Below are 16305 nucleotides of genomic sequence, written 5' to 3' on the forward strand. Positions count from 1 at the left end.
TTAAGGAGAAATGCACTCGAACACCCTGGAAAACCTCATCAGTCTGCTACGTATTTAAAATGTAGTTATCTCCCTCTCAGTACATACCAATCAGTCTCCTGTGCTTCATGAGTAAGTTATCAGAATCTTTGTTAAACAGAAAGGTGGGCAATTACCTCATCAAAAATAATCTACACAGTTACATGCAATATGGTTTCCCTTTTGCCAAATATACCTCTGATGTGCTAACAGTCGTATTTCACAGGATCAGTGAATTTCTCGGCACGGGCTTCGTTTCTAGGGCAAGTGCTCTTGTTTTTGATAGGGTATGGCATAATTGTCTATTACACAATATCGCAAGTTACAAAATAACTGGAAATGTCTTCTCAATTATAAAATCATTCTTTTCTGATAGGTTTATAAGAGCAGTGGTTTAGGGGCTAAAATCAGAAACTCACAGTATTAATACTGGCATCCTTAAATGTTCCATCCTAGGCCCAACTCTATCCCTAATCTTCATCAACGATCTCTAAATAATATTTGTAGATAATTCGTATATATTTATGTAGACGACACTAACATATATGGCAATTTTCACAGGCCAAGATATCTCTTATTCTAGCTCCTCTGATCTTGAGCATGTGATGCAATATGGAAAGAGGTCGCTTGTTAATTTCAATTCACCCAAAGCTAAGCTTCTCTCTTTCCAGCATCAACGCTATGGCCCACATCTGGCCCCAATACAAATAGACGATTCTCATCTTAAGGATGCTCCATGTTTAGACAAGCTGCTTGGTCTGACCTTCACTCCTGATCTGAAATTGAACAGATACATCAAATCTGTTGCCAAGATCGCTGAAAAAATGGTTGAGTCATTCTACCGCTCCAGTAGATATTTCAATGCCGATGCAATACTTTACCTATATAAGAGCCAAGTACGTCCTAGAATCGGGTACTGTTGTCACATTTGAGAAATAGCTGTTCAGAGAACTCTCCTATCTTGCCTTGACAGGGTTCCAAACTGACTTCGTAATCTAATAAGCGATGCTCTTTTTTCTTCTCTGCAAACTCTTTCTCACATAAGAAGCGTTAAGAGTTTGTCTCTGCCCTATCGTTAGTGTCCGACTGAGTTCGAATCTATGATCTTCCGCTGCCAATCTTTCACGAAAACACTCATTTATCTAAAATAATTATCAACATATTCCCCTACTCTCTATCGGTGCCTTAACCTAAACGTAAATTCCATGATAAAAGCTTCTTTCCTAGATTAGTCCGCCTGTGGAACTGTTCGGCTAGTCAGCTTTCCAGCTGATTACAAGGTTGTCCTATTCACGGCCAACGCAAACAAATTTTTATTGAACGGTTCTTTTGAATAATCTAATTATACAAAATTTTCACTACTAACGATTACTACGCTATTGTTCCAATGACGTCCGTACACACATACACGTTTATCATTGAATGGTCCACAGAGCTTGATATTAGCAACGTTCTTAACACGTAAAAGCGTATTGTTTTCTCACACAGAAAAAGCTTCATTATTTCAAGTAATTAAAATATAATTTGAATTGAAGCATATAATAGCATTAAGGTTTAAAACGAACCAGTAGTAAAAAAAAAAACTCTCTGAAGACGACTGAAAAAAGTCAATTGAAAGTACTTGCAAAAAATACAGATGAACGAAAACGACTACAGAATTTTCTTACAAAAATTCGACAGAGACATAAGGATGACAAATCAGAAAACGGATAAATTACAAAAATGATAATCAAGCAAAAACGAACCTTCCATGCTATTTAACAATATCTGTCTGAATGAAGACATGCTGCTTAAATACACAATATATATATATATATATATATATATATATATATATATATATGAATATTTAAAATACCGGACAAATAGATATGTGATATACAATTACTTAATTTTCTTCTGCAGCTACGAAAAACTAATTTTTGAAACTGTTAGGAATAAGGGCCTAATCTGGTGTTCCTTGTTTTATGAACAATAGCTTTTTGTAAATAATGATTTAAATAATTTGAATTACTATCATAATATATATATATATATATATATATATGTATATATATATATATATATATATATATATATATATATACTGTGTGTGCAAAATCAAGACTTCAAGACAAGGTGTTGATGGCAACGAAAAGTGTATTTCATTTTATGTTACAATTGTCTCAAAACCCAGTTCGAAAATTTCAAGCATTATATCGTTTGGAAAATTTCAAATCCCAGCATTTCTTCAGACTTTATAAATAAACACACTTTTGGCAATGTAGCAGTTTTTGAATAGAAAGACAAAAGATGGGGAGAGGATCCCTAACGGGGAAAACATGCGAGAAACATTTACCTTGGTTGTGGTTACGGAAAAGCCCATTTAAATATTAATGTATCGCCTAATTTTCGTATCCTTATTTAAGAACAGAGTTGTGTGAAGTTTATACGTGGAGCCCTAAGCCATTTAAAAAAGAAAATTTTTGTTGTAATATATATATATATATATATATATATATATATATATATATATATATATATATATATATATATATATACTAGCTGTACGAGCCAAACTATGCGTTGTCGTGGCGCAGACTATTTGACGCAACGAACACAAGCACACACGCACGCACGCACACACACATACGCACACACGCACACATACGCAAAAACGTAAAGTAACACACGCAATCACACACATACGCAAGCACAAACGCACACACCCACACTCAAACACGCAAACACTCAAACACAAAGACACACAAACGCGCAAACACAAACACACACAACCACATACGCAAACACACACACACGCAAACACGCAAACACACGCACACGCGCAAACGCAAACACAAACACAAACACACGCACATACACACAAACACAAACGCAGATACACAAACACACACATACACAAGATAAAAATACACGCACATATACAAAAATACACACACACACGCAAGCCCACGCACAAACAAAAGTTTGCAAATAGTAAAGAATAAACAGTTTAAAGACTTCCAAATCAGATATAAGAAGATTTTTAAGTAAATAAACTGAAACACACGCACACATAAGCGTACATACACGGAGATACACACACATGCACACACAAACATTGTAAATAGTCAGGAATGGACAGTTTAAAGACTTTCAAATCACACATAAGCAGATTTTCAAGTATATAAACTGTAAATTGTAGACAGGTCAAAGGCTTCCAAATCATACATAAAGCCATTTATTAGTGTATAAACTGTAAATTGATCATATATATATATATATATATATATATATATATATATATATATATAATATATGTACCAGTATAGACCGACAGAGGGATCGAATGGACGTAGAATATAAATATTTACTAAAAGAAGTTTATTGTGTCAGCCTAAAAAGAAATATAAATAACGTATGTAGCTGATTCTTATGTACGTTTTTATCGGGAGAGAGAGAGAGAGAGAGAGAGAGAGAGAAGAGAGAGAGGAGAGAGAGAAAGCGGGAGATTTAAAGATGTACAACGCAGCAATGTAATCAGAGAGGTGTAACTGTTCGTTCAAGATGAGAACTCCGTATTCCGGAATGTAAGGATAGCGAGAGCTCAACTAATCAGAAGAGCCGGAGTTAGTACAGGGAGACCTTATTATTTACATATTAAAAATGTTAAAATAATGGGAAATTTCTGCAGTAAAAATATTATATATATACCCATAATTATATATATATATATATATATATATATATATATATATATATATATTGTGTATATACTATATGCATATATGCCCATGGAAAGAAAAGGAAAACCTAAATTATCTGTGAGTTCATCAACGTAACTTCCTCATGATGATGGGTTTGACGAAAGTAAATAAAAAAAAACAAAAACAAACGAATTTTTGGAAATAGCTGATGATTACTTGACGTGAAAATAATATTTTTCTTTCTTCTTTTGGACGGATCATGGCTTTAGACATATTTAATTTTAAATGCTACATATATCACATTATGCGCACCCAAGGGCTTTCTAAGAAATGCACTTGTCTTTGAAATTTACTATTTTAAATTTAAATCAATCATTGTGAGAAAGTCTTTTAAATGAAGAGGAAACATTGATGAACTCACAAATAATGTAGCATTTCATCTTATTTCTATACGTTGTAGTATGATTGTCATTTTGATACTCAGACACACACACACACCCACACATATATATAAGCAAGCTCCTGAATAAAAACCAGAGCGCCTACAATTTGAGTCAGGGACGCCATCGAGATCCAAACAAGAGAATAAACCATCTGCTCTTCATGGATGACCTTAAGCTGTATGCTAGCTCTGACACCGATCTGCACCACCTTCTGCAGGTAGTACACACATTCTCCAGTGACATCGGAATGAAGTTTGGCCAGGATAAATGTGCCAAATGTACACTCAGAGCTGGGAAGAAGACCCACACAGAAAATATGCAGCTTAATGAAAACATCGACATCAGGGATCTAGAAGAGCATGAGCCTTACAAGTACGGTCGCATTGAGGAAAGCGAGAACATACAACATGCCAAGATGAGGGAGAAAATTAGTAAAGAATATGTACGCCGGGTGAGGAAAATATGCAAAACCCAGCTCACCAATAAAAATAAAATTACTGCCATAAACCAGTTTGCTATGCCAGTAATAACATACAGCTTTGGTATCATTGACTGGCCACAAAAATACATCAACCGGCTAGATGTAAAGACACGGAAGCTACTAACGCTTCATAAAATAATATATAGAAATCAGTGTCTACCAAGGCTGTATGTGCCCAGGGGAGAAGGAGGTCTGGGACTCTCAGAGATTAATCATCAACATAGGGCAACTATTGTGAGCACCGGTCAGTATCTGAAAAGCTCCCAGAATGACACCCTCTCAATAGTATATGAACATCAAGAGACAAGAGCCAGCAGAACAACATCAGTCACCCAGCTGGCCAAACATTTTGGTCAGAGTTGTCTCTCAGATGAGGACGAAACACTAAACAAGTGTGCCACAGATATAGCAAGAAAGAGCCGGCAGAAATATACCGACACCTTTCAACAGATGAACCTTAAAGAATGGGAACAACATCAGCGTGCAAAGTATTTTCTGGGGGAACTTTCTCGGGAATACATAGATAAAGAAGGTTCTTTGGACTGGCTCAAAAGAGGATCCCTCCACCACGATCACGAAAGGGTTATAATGGCTGCCCAAGACCAGGGATTGTTGACCAATGCATTCAAGAAGATGGCAGGGATCAGTAATGAGAATAAATGCAGATTCTGCCACACAGAATTGGAAAGTGTTGGTCATCTGATATCAAGTTGCAAAGTTCTTCTAGGGGACGGCTACTATACAGCGAGACATGATGGAGTATGCAAGTACCTCCACTGGATCATCTGTAAAAAATTAAACATCCAGTGTAGCAGCAAGTCCTGGGAACATCAACCTGAAAAAAAAACAGTTGGAAATGATTTATATACCATACATTACGACCATGTAATCCCTACAGCCACCTACCTTGAAAATGCTGCTGTGAAACCTGACATAGTTATATGGAATAAGTCAGAGAGAGTTGCAACCTTGATTGAAGTGAGTGTTCCTAATGATGGCGGTCTTAACAGAGCTGAAAGAGAGAAACAGACCAAATACCAAGGTCTCATGTATGATATGAAAAGAAACTGGAACCTAAAGGGGATATCGATCATACCAGTTATCATAGGTGCCACAGGACTTATGAAGAAGAACCTGAAGTCCTATCTAACTAATATTCCTGGTGAACCAAGTGCAAAAGATATTCAGACAATTGCACTTAAGGGAACAGCGAGGATACTAAAAAGAGCTCTGGGTTGGTTTCAATAAAAAAGCGGGGCAATGCTGGCAGCTGGTTTGGCTGCCCCATACGCGGCATTACAATCTTCAAAGGAAGAATATATATATATATATATAATATAAAGCTGAACGTCTGCGTGTGTGTCTGGTCACGAATAGGTTCCTATATGGTTGACTATTATAGAAAACTGATCGCATATAATGATAGAAGATGTATCGAAACACAGGAATGGGTATGTTTGATCTGGCATAATGATGAATCATTAAAATTGTGGGGTCTGCGTACGCGCCTGGTCCACAAAATACGGAAAAAAAAAAAAAAAAAAAAAGTTTACAAGTGTTTTTGGTATAGATGTACATAATAATACTTTGATAAGTATGTTTTAACTTAAATAGGGATGGTATAATAAAATTGTGGGATCTGCGTTCACGCCTGGCCTCCATAGAATGGAAATAGGCACACACTTTAATAAAGACTTTTCATATATATCTGCATAAGTATACTTTGATAATTATGTTTCAGTTTGAAGAAATATGGTATAATAAAAGTATGGAGTGTTCGTTCGCGCCTGACCCCCATAGAATGGAAATATGTCACAAAGTTTAACAAGGTTTTTTAATATAGATCCACAGAATATTGTGATAGGTGTTTCAGTATGAACAGGTATGGTATAATAAATTCTGGGGTTTATCTATTTTATTTTTACTTTCATCATATTTTGCTTTGGTTTTGATACCCTCAAATTCGAAGCTATCTCTTTACAACCCTTCCTTTTTATAATCTATCATACTTTCATAAATCAGAGTCCATTTTCTGTAGGCTGTTTTTGAACCCAGCCAATGACGGATACTTTTCCTAGTATATATATATATATATATATATATATATAGTGATGAGAGGTCGATTCCAACACTTTCCCCGATTCTTATATAATTACCGATGTTATATAGTGTTATTATTAAAAGATGACGTATGTATTTGTATTGTTCTTTGTGAGAGTCTTACAAGAGATTAGTGTTGAGTAAGAGATGTTCATGTTGTAAGAAGAGATGAGAGATATTAACATGCATATATAAAGAGAGACATATAAATACATTTTGAGAATGTGTTTGCTATCTAGATAGATAGACCGATAGTTTGACATTTATACTTTTGACAGTTCTGTGAACGGGAGTGTATCTATAGCATTTATACTCTGACACATATTTTAGATGATGATTTTATCAAGGTTTTCTAACATAAAAGGACAATACCTTTTCTGTTGAATAACAACACCACGACGCAGATACAAAAACACATGATGATACGTTTATTTCTTCTTCGACCAGTCGAACATGATTTATCTCAGGGATTCAATGTTGTTATATGGTTATTTCTAAAAGCCTCTCACTTCTAGAGGGTGCCTTGACTCTAACGGAGAATCGATCTGAACCTCTCTGCTTCTCTCCACTGACTGATTCCGATTATCACTTATCTAACTAAATTCATAATTCATGACGTCATTGCACGACCGAGCACGTGTATATGAGAGCCATGGCATGAATCCTTCTCTAACCTAATTTTACGTAACTCACTTTACAATAACATTTTCCATTCTCTTTGTTTCATAAAGGAATTTAGCCTATTCGTTAATTCTGTAACCCAAATTTCTATTATGTTTTCTTTCTAAGAATGTAAATAGTTTCCATCCAAATTGTATTATTAAATATTTGAACTGAATCAACAATTTAACTGGACATTCCATTTATAACATTCTGTGTTTATTTTAACTTATGATTGGAATTCTCAATTCCAAGTATAGCTTCGCAAGTTCGAATCCTTGACTATCCTATTTCATATTTACATTTAACTGATTCCCTATTTTTATACTTACATGAAAAGGGGACAGCCCTTATAATGTAACACCGATTCTATACTAAAACCCGATTCCGATTCAATTACCAATACCGACTCTTTATACATCTATTTATATTTAACTCCAAAGTTGCTGTTTTTCCTTATTGCAGTAAAAATACGTTATATGTGAAGATATTTTCTACAACATTAAATACACTTGTGATGAGGTGATCTGTTGCTTTTAGTTTTGCTGGTAAATTAATATCAGTAAATATTCATTTCATCCTTACTACCAGCAATGAAAGATTTGGCTTTGAACAAAACCAAATAAAGAAGGCAATTAAAGGAACCGTTTTTGACATCGAAAGAATCGTTTTTGACATCGTAAGAATCGTTTCGATTTCGATATCAATTCCGATACCCCTAGAAGCTCGGATTTGTCCGGTTCCTGATTCCGATTTCGATTAATTATTTCAACGCATATATATATATATATATATATATATATATATATATATATATATATATATATATATATATATATATATATATATTGTCTCGTTGTGTGTGTGTGTGTGTGTGTGTGCGTACCTATTAGTATATGTTCCTTCTATACATCAACTTAATTATGTACGACTCGCTTCATGCGCTCTTGACTAAGCTCCCAATGTAGTGGGCGAATCCTTGAGTTTTAATTTATGTAAAAAATAGATTATTAGAATGCCATTAGCTATAACCGAAACCGAAACCAAAACTTATGAGGAATTCTTGGATATAAATTTTATAAAAACAATAGATGACTTAAGTGCCATCAACTATAATGGAAACCGAAACAAAAATTATGAAGGATTCTTAGTAAAATTATTTATTAAAAAAAATCAAATGACTTGAACATCATCAGCTATAATCGAAACCGAAATCAAAATTATGAAGAATTCTTAGTAAAATAATTTATCAAAAAAATCAATGGACTTGAGTGTCATCAGCTATAATCGAAACTGAAACCAAAACCTATGAAGAATTCTTGGTAAAATTATTTATGATAAGAAATGGAAGTACATAACAATTAAGCGACCCAGATGTAAGCGTGACACAGAAAATACCACACACGCTATCGTATTAATATATAGATAATTAATATTATATATTAAGAAGAATTATTTCACATATGTTTTTGTCGCAGATTCATGGTTAATTTGCTTTTCATGTTATAAGAAATATCGGTAAGATTTCAGCTGTCCACACCGTGTTTGCCTTCGTCCTTTCTATTTAGTGTTCTCTCTTTCGCCGCGATTCTGTGCACACTCGTAGACAATCGTTTACAAGCTTAACGAGGGAATCCCAACAACGCAATCTGCTAAGTTATTGTCCGAAACATTTGTCCGATTAGCCAAACTAATCCAATCTCCGTGTTTAGTGATAATTAATAGGACCTTATTTCAGCACTGCACGAGACATCTTCGCTATTGTTAGACATGATGATCGAACGACGAGTAAAAATACAAACGAGACGCCAGGCGATCTATTTCCGTCCGCCATCATCTGACACTGATTCTTATTACATTGGAAATCTACAGTTTCCGATTTGTAAAGCCGGAAGGCAGTGGCACATAAAATGTAACCAAGAGTAAAATTAAGAGTTATTTTCTTTCAAATTTTATTTCGGTTGTATTTTAGAGATCAAGAAATAAACACATCTAATGATAGCCTTTATTTTTTACGATTTTCTTGCCTCGAATAAGGTACATCGACACTTAGACGCGAGGAGCTAATCTTTCCGATTGTGTCTAACCAGTAAATGCGGATTAGTTGAGTAACCAGATATCTGTTCACATTGCATTTAAACTTCTCCCAGTTATTACAGTTAGGAAAGTAGGAAACAGGGAAGGGAATTCCAAAGTCTACCCGTCTGTGGGAAGGAACTATTAGAGTAGAAGTCTTTCCGGTATATAGCTTGGCCCACAGTGCAACACCTCTTAAATTTGACACTTTCTTTATGTCTTGTCTAAGAGTGAAATACTCCATGTATAAGAGAATTGCGGCTTTGTACAGATATAGCAAACTCTCTGGCGTGGGTACTTTTCCGCACTATAGAAGGAGTTCAATTTCTTTGCAATTCACTCAAGGTATTTGTTACAATTAATGTCTACTATAAAGGTAGGTAGTTATATGTCTGGATAGTCTGTGTACTTTTATATAATAATATATGTTCGTATTATTTGGATTCATCAGATTACTGTTCTCTTATCAGTATTCCGATGAATCCAAATGATCCTTATCTCAACATCGTAACGTTAAAGTCTGTTTTAAAATAATGAAGAAAAATGGGAAGGAAACTGAAACATGTGCATTCGAGAATATTTTGGGGTCTTGTCGAAGAGTATAAGACTAGTGGTAAATGCATCGGCCCAAATATGGTAATAATACTCAATGCATTGTTTAGCTTTTTGAAAATATAGAATATATATTTATCATGGCGATCATTGGTTGAGAATGCTTTTGTAGCTGTTAAAGAAAAAAAAAAGGCTTAGTCGTAGTAGCCTTAAATTTTACCATCAATTTACGGTGTGAGTCCACCACAGACTGAAGGTTATTTTCGAGGATTTTTCTTTACTTTGGATATAGGTACATTCTTTTTTCCCCTCATATATATTATAAAGCGTGGTGTCATAAACAAATATACAAACTCGGATTCAATTTTATCAGACGGTATTTTATGAATATCAGGATTTACAAAGCTCCAAGAATCGACTCCCAAGGCACACCTGAATTAATGTTACCCTGGTCAGATATACTGCCTTTGGGAGCAGCATCGACTTTTCTGTTATCTAGAAAAGATCTGTAAGAACTTACTGCGACTATAACTTTATTTCTTTTATAAATAACGTTTAATATCTTGGCGACAGCTTCTTCGAATTACTTCGTTCCATCTCCTACCTTCATATGCTAATTAAGTGCCTCTTTCCGTGGCCGGCGTTATCCGCATGTCTTTTAATCCTAATGGAATCCTTTGCTTAATATCAACTTTCATGAAGCGATAAATCTACATAATTTGTTTCTTCCAAAGTTAGTTCGTACATTACGCTTTCAAAAGGGCCAAATAGAATTTTTGAAACCCAATTGCTTCAAAAATGTCAATTTCACGATATTTTATTTTAAAAGGCCAATCGTACATCACTGAACAAGAATATAAGTGAGCTTTCCCTTTGATGTAGCCTTGTTTTCGAATATCATGGTAATAATATATGATCATTTTTTAATAGTGTGAGAAAGCAACTGTTAGTAATTTTTACGTGCAGCGGTTCCTCCACAAAGAAAGAAGTCAGGAAAACGTTACGTAAAAATGGGAACATTCGAAAGTAACAGAGCCCCCCCCCAATAAACAAAAAAAAACATGGTCTGCCAAGAAGCGCTGCATAGAAGGAACAAAATTAAATATTTTCTCTTACAATGTGATTTTATTATATGTATTGAATTATGGAGCACGATATTAGTTTTTGAGTATTTATTCGTATTATTAATGCACCTTATTTCGATTTGTTCTATATTTAAAATACAATGGACATCATTTCCATAGAGATGTTTATGAATTTATTTGCTGTGTGTTATTAGCTTTTCCATCCCCCAAAGTAAGTTTTGCTCTATCCAGAAAAATATGAATGTTACTAAAAAAACATTTGTTCATCTTCTATCTTCTTTCTATATATATATATATATATATATATATATATATATATATATATATATATATATATATATATATATATATTATATATAAATAAAATGAACTCATTTTTTCCCGTGGGATTTTGACCTTAATAGGATTAAAAATCAAGATATTTCATGCAAATACATTATGCACAAACGGCAGAACAATATCTGAGGTTTGTTATAGGCTTATTAGTTCTCAAATTCCTCGATAATCTTAGATTTCTATACTTTTTCTGCTGAGAAGTCACGGCCAAAATCGGTTAAGATCAATGGAAGTGGTAAAATATTTTCTCTCTTAAAAATTCCTCCTCCCCCTGCCACCACTTAACACCGTTTGGAGATCGTTCACAAGGAACAGTTGAGAAGAGAACACCGGTTTGGCTTCGTAGTTCTATCATGTAAAGTGATTTAAAATCACTAAACTAAGCTGCAGTGCTCTGTGGCGTAGTGGTTAGGGTGCTGGACAATTCACATTATATTTTCACGTTCGCGCCGACCTACCATAGTGGTTTCTTTTTTTTTTTTTCCTAAACAACTGGAATGGACTTTTCTTGGTGGCCGAACTGTTAACGTTGCAGATGTTTTTTTTTTTTTTTTTTTTTTTTCACACTTTATTTTCCTACTTTTAATCATGACTCCGGGTTTGATCCTTCCTACTTACCTACCATAACATTTTTTAAAACTCCCCCCCCCGTCCCGGAAACAAACACTCGGGCAACGCCGGGTACCCCCGCTAGTTAAATATATTTCTGATTCCGTGGAATTTCCACGGGTCATGCTAGTATATAATAAAGTAAATATATTGGAATGGATATACATAAAGTTAAAAGATCACTTTAATAGATAGAGAATAATAAACTCAACATATGCAATATAAAACCTGCATTTACAAACATCTCCAGCTTTCTTAACTCAAAACAAATGTAAGTATTACAGTTTTGTTTCTATTGTTTTTCCTACTTACTGAAATTCTTTATCAAGGAAATGGCGGCTGGTACTCTACTTGATGTTTCCTGTCATAAAAAAGCAAATACTATAGAGAGAACATAGACTAAAATAAACAACTAAATAAAAAAACCCAAAGCAATGTGTAATATAAATAATACGTTTGAACGCGTATGCAAATTAGGAAGTGTTTACGAACTGGCGCGAAAAGAAAAAAAGAGGAAAAATGACACCACGTGGCTGGAGAAGCAAAGTCGAAGCCAAAAAGATAGACGTGTAAAAAATGGCTGTCTACGACGGGCGTGTAGTGGAGCAGCAGCGAGAGACTTTTAGACTCGTGTCGAGACGAGGAGAAAAAAAAAGCGGTAATAAACGGCTTGTGTTAAAAAAGAAGGAAAAATTGAGTCGGATTTATATATTTTTGTTTGTCCCTTTTCAACGGTATCAGGCAGTGTAGGTGTCCCAAAAAAGGTTTTAACTGTAACAGACACGGTTCGAACGTCACGACCACGTTTCACAGAAGTGCTCCCGAACGTTCTTTCGAACCTGCTCTCGAACCTGCTCTTCTCTATATGCACATGCTCTTTTTATTGTCTTTTTACCTCCTCCCACCGTGATGCCATTTCGCACACGGGTCGGCCTTTGCATACGCGCAATACACACGTCGGCGCTCTGTTACCGATGTACTTTACAAAACTTGAAACACGCATATAAATAGCCAGGTATGAGGCTTTAACTAATTGCTTCATAGAAAGACACATTATAATTAAGTACCTTAGGAACGTAAACAGCACTTGGAGTCAAATAAAGTTAATTAGCCATTCAGGGACGGAAATACTCAAGAAAATAGAAAAGTCATATAAGATTTGAAAATTATGTCAAAATGTCGTGAAAGTTAAGAAAATTACGTTAAAACAATGTGGACTCTAAACATGTTAACTGTGTCGGGCGTCAAAGCGACTCATCTCCATCGATCAGCAGATGCATTTATTGCATACTTCGACCATTCATAATTCTACAAGTGAACACCACCTAAAAAAACAAACAAAAAAAACGCAATACGCGTCAAAGAAATCATGTATATAAAGATCTTTATATATAGATCAAGTCTCGTAGCCGTACAGCAACATCGTGGGTGCAATCTTTTGCATATCTTTCATTTTCCTTCAAAGTTTTTTGCCTTGTCGAGACCACAAACTATTTATACTTTCTATTTACTTCAAATATAAGTAATGTTTTACTTTTTAATTAGTTTTTCTAATTCAGTGATCTTACTCGCAACTGTTTTGTGACGCAGCCCCTTGGTTCGCTCGGTCGGAGGGTGAAAATGTCGCACGATCCAAAGTCACGGGACAAAGTATGAACGAATCTTTGGTTAGGGGCATTAATTATGACGTTGCCTGGAGTCGTTCACGGAAGGGCTGCCTCAGACAGTCACAAAGTCTATTGTATCTTGAGTCACTGATTTAAATGATAATATCCTCTGTCACGCTCAACAATAGGGCGCAAACAAGCCTAGGATATCCCGGCTCAGATACTCAGAGATTCCCCAACCGGTTTGATTTGTTGTGATAATTGTCTTAGCATAAAATGATCGTATGTTTAGGGAATTCCACAATCCTCGGTACTGATTTCTAGGTCTAAACATAATGACCTGCTCACCTTGTGTTGTTCGATCCATGACAACCCTGCAATGGCCGGCTAATGAACACCATCGTCGTGTTGAAAATTTGTAGAGACTGTATTTTGTTGGAGAAAATAATCGGATCAAACAAGTACTTCAAAATAAATAAAAAGTCTGTTATATTCTAATATATGTGATTATACTGACAAATGATATCATCGTGCAAGTTTTTACAAGTGACAGCTTAGGTCTAAAAAATAATAAAAAGAAATGGGAAAATATTTCTCAGCTAATTTTCTAACCTCAGCCTATCTGGTTAGCTGCTCATAACAATAATTCTACAGAGTAAGTAGAGAATCGGCTTCTTTCCTGTATTCCCTTCCTCTTATATTAAATAAGACAATAAGTTCTATGTAGTTGTGTCTTTATTTCTTTTCTTGTTTTCTTTCTATACTCGCATCCAAGAACTATCAAATTTTCTTTTAAAGTTATTTTTAGTTTTCTCAGATGGGCGGTTTTTTGAAGTTAATTATTCCAGATCACTTAGAGGCAGACGCAATTAATCTTAAGACGAGTTCATATAATCGCAGTCTGATCGACTCAAGTTTTGTATAGATTAATACAAATTGTTCTCAGTTCGTGAATAAGTGTCTCGCTGTTTCTGACTTACTCATAAATTATAGCTGCTCTCTTGTAATAATTCCGGAGTTAAATTCTTTTTTTTTCTTATTCTTCCAACCGTGGAGTTGTGGAGGGGGAATTTCTTTGTTTCCGGTAACTCTTCTTTATGTCTTCTCGTGCTCTTTGCGATATAGGGCTAATTCCCAACCAGAGTTAAACCGTACGTCCTGGCTTAGACCTTTAAAAATCTCTTTCTAGCTCACACATATCTGTTTTTTCACTCTCGAAATTCGCTTGCATTACTCGTTTTATAGTAAGTCGTGGTTTGTTTTTGAAAACTCAATCGCTCCCTTTATATCGAATCAAATCTGACTATATAGCTTTCCCAATCTGAGCGATTGGTCGATATCAAATATTCATTTATGCATATTAATTCGGTTCCAAATACTTCTCTCGAGTTTCCACGATTGGCCGGTATATCGAGGTCACTAAAGATCAGTTCTTCTAGCAAGTCGAGATAACACTTTAATAATACAATTTAATTTTCAATACACAACCGGGAAACTATCACCGTTCGAATTTCTAACTGAAATCAAAACAACAATTATCCTTATCGTTCAGTCTGCTTATTATCAGCAGTACTCAATCGATATATATATATATATATATATATATATATATATATATATATATATATGTACTAGTTGAAGAATTGGTGTTTTCTGCTTAATATTAATGCAATTCTCTTCTGTAAAAATGCTTTCTATTATTAGTATTATACAACTGAAAACATATAAATATTTACATCAAAATAAGATGATCAGTTAGTAGAAAACCAACTCCATAAACTTCGCTCAGGTGTTTAATCTCACTATATCTACCCACACCAATGAGACATGTATCTATAAAGGAACTTCCAGCATCACAGAGTGTAACATACGGGCAATTATGCTATACAATTACATTAGATCTGAACGCGTTTTAAACACTACATTCAACAACAAAAAATCGAGTATGAATGTGTTTGTATATAAAGGTTTGCAGTAGGTAAATTATGATTTTTATTTTCTTTGTAGATATCATTAACTAAAAAAGCCTAGTGTTTGCGCTGTGCTTTTATGTTTGGGGAATAAATTCAACTCAATCAATTCGTGATTACTTTAAAAAATAATTTTGTCAATAACAGCCGATCAGGGTATTTTTGTACAGCTGAATCAGGAAATGGCAGCCATTACTCTCCGTCAGAGCAGGCTTTTATACTACGTTGATTAAAAAAAAATGAGATCTGGTGAGAAAATCGTACATTTTTGTGGCATTATTAGCTAACATTTTCAACACATGTCATCATATGTTTTTAAGAGAAAAATGTTTTGTCAACAACATATATTGATTATCCGCTAGAAAAATGGATTGCTGTAAACTGCCGAGTTGATATTGATTGCATGTTGATTCATCATTGTTCAAACTTAAGGGCTTGGACTTCCGTTTTCTCGAACTTCTGGAATGCTCAGCTGCATGGAGGTCACCATTCAGATATCAGTAGTCGTCAGCCATCATGACTTCATTACTGTGTCCCAGCAACCCTAGTATCTGGCCTCCATCTCTTTCAATTACGGACGGAATCTTCCACCTGCTCGTCACTCATTGGACTCAGGTTTGCACGAAACCAGTTCATATGTGAGAATACCACGATCATATTTCTGCCCAGGTTTCTGAGAGCA

Source organism: Euprymna scolopes, chromosome 13 (genome assembly GCF_053919585.1).
Source record: "Euprymna scolopes isolate OS-2025 chromosome 13, ASM5391958v1, whole genome shotgun sequence".
Lineage (NCBI taxonomy): Eukaryota > Metazoa > Mollusca > Cephalopoda > Sepiida > Sepiolidae > Euprymna > Euprymna scolopes.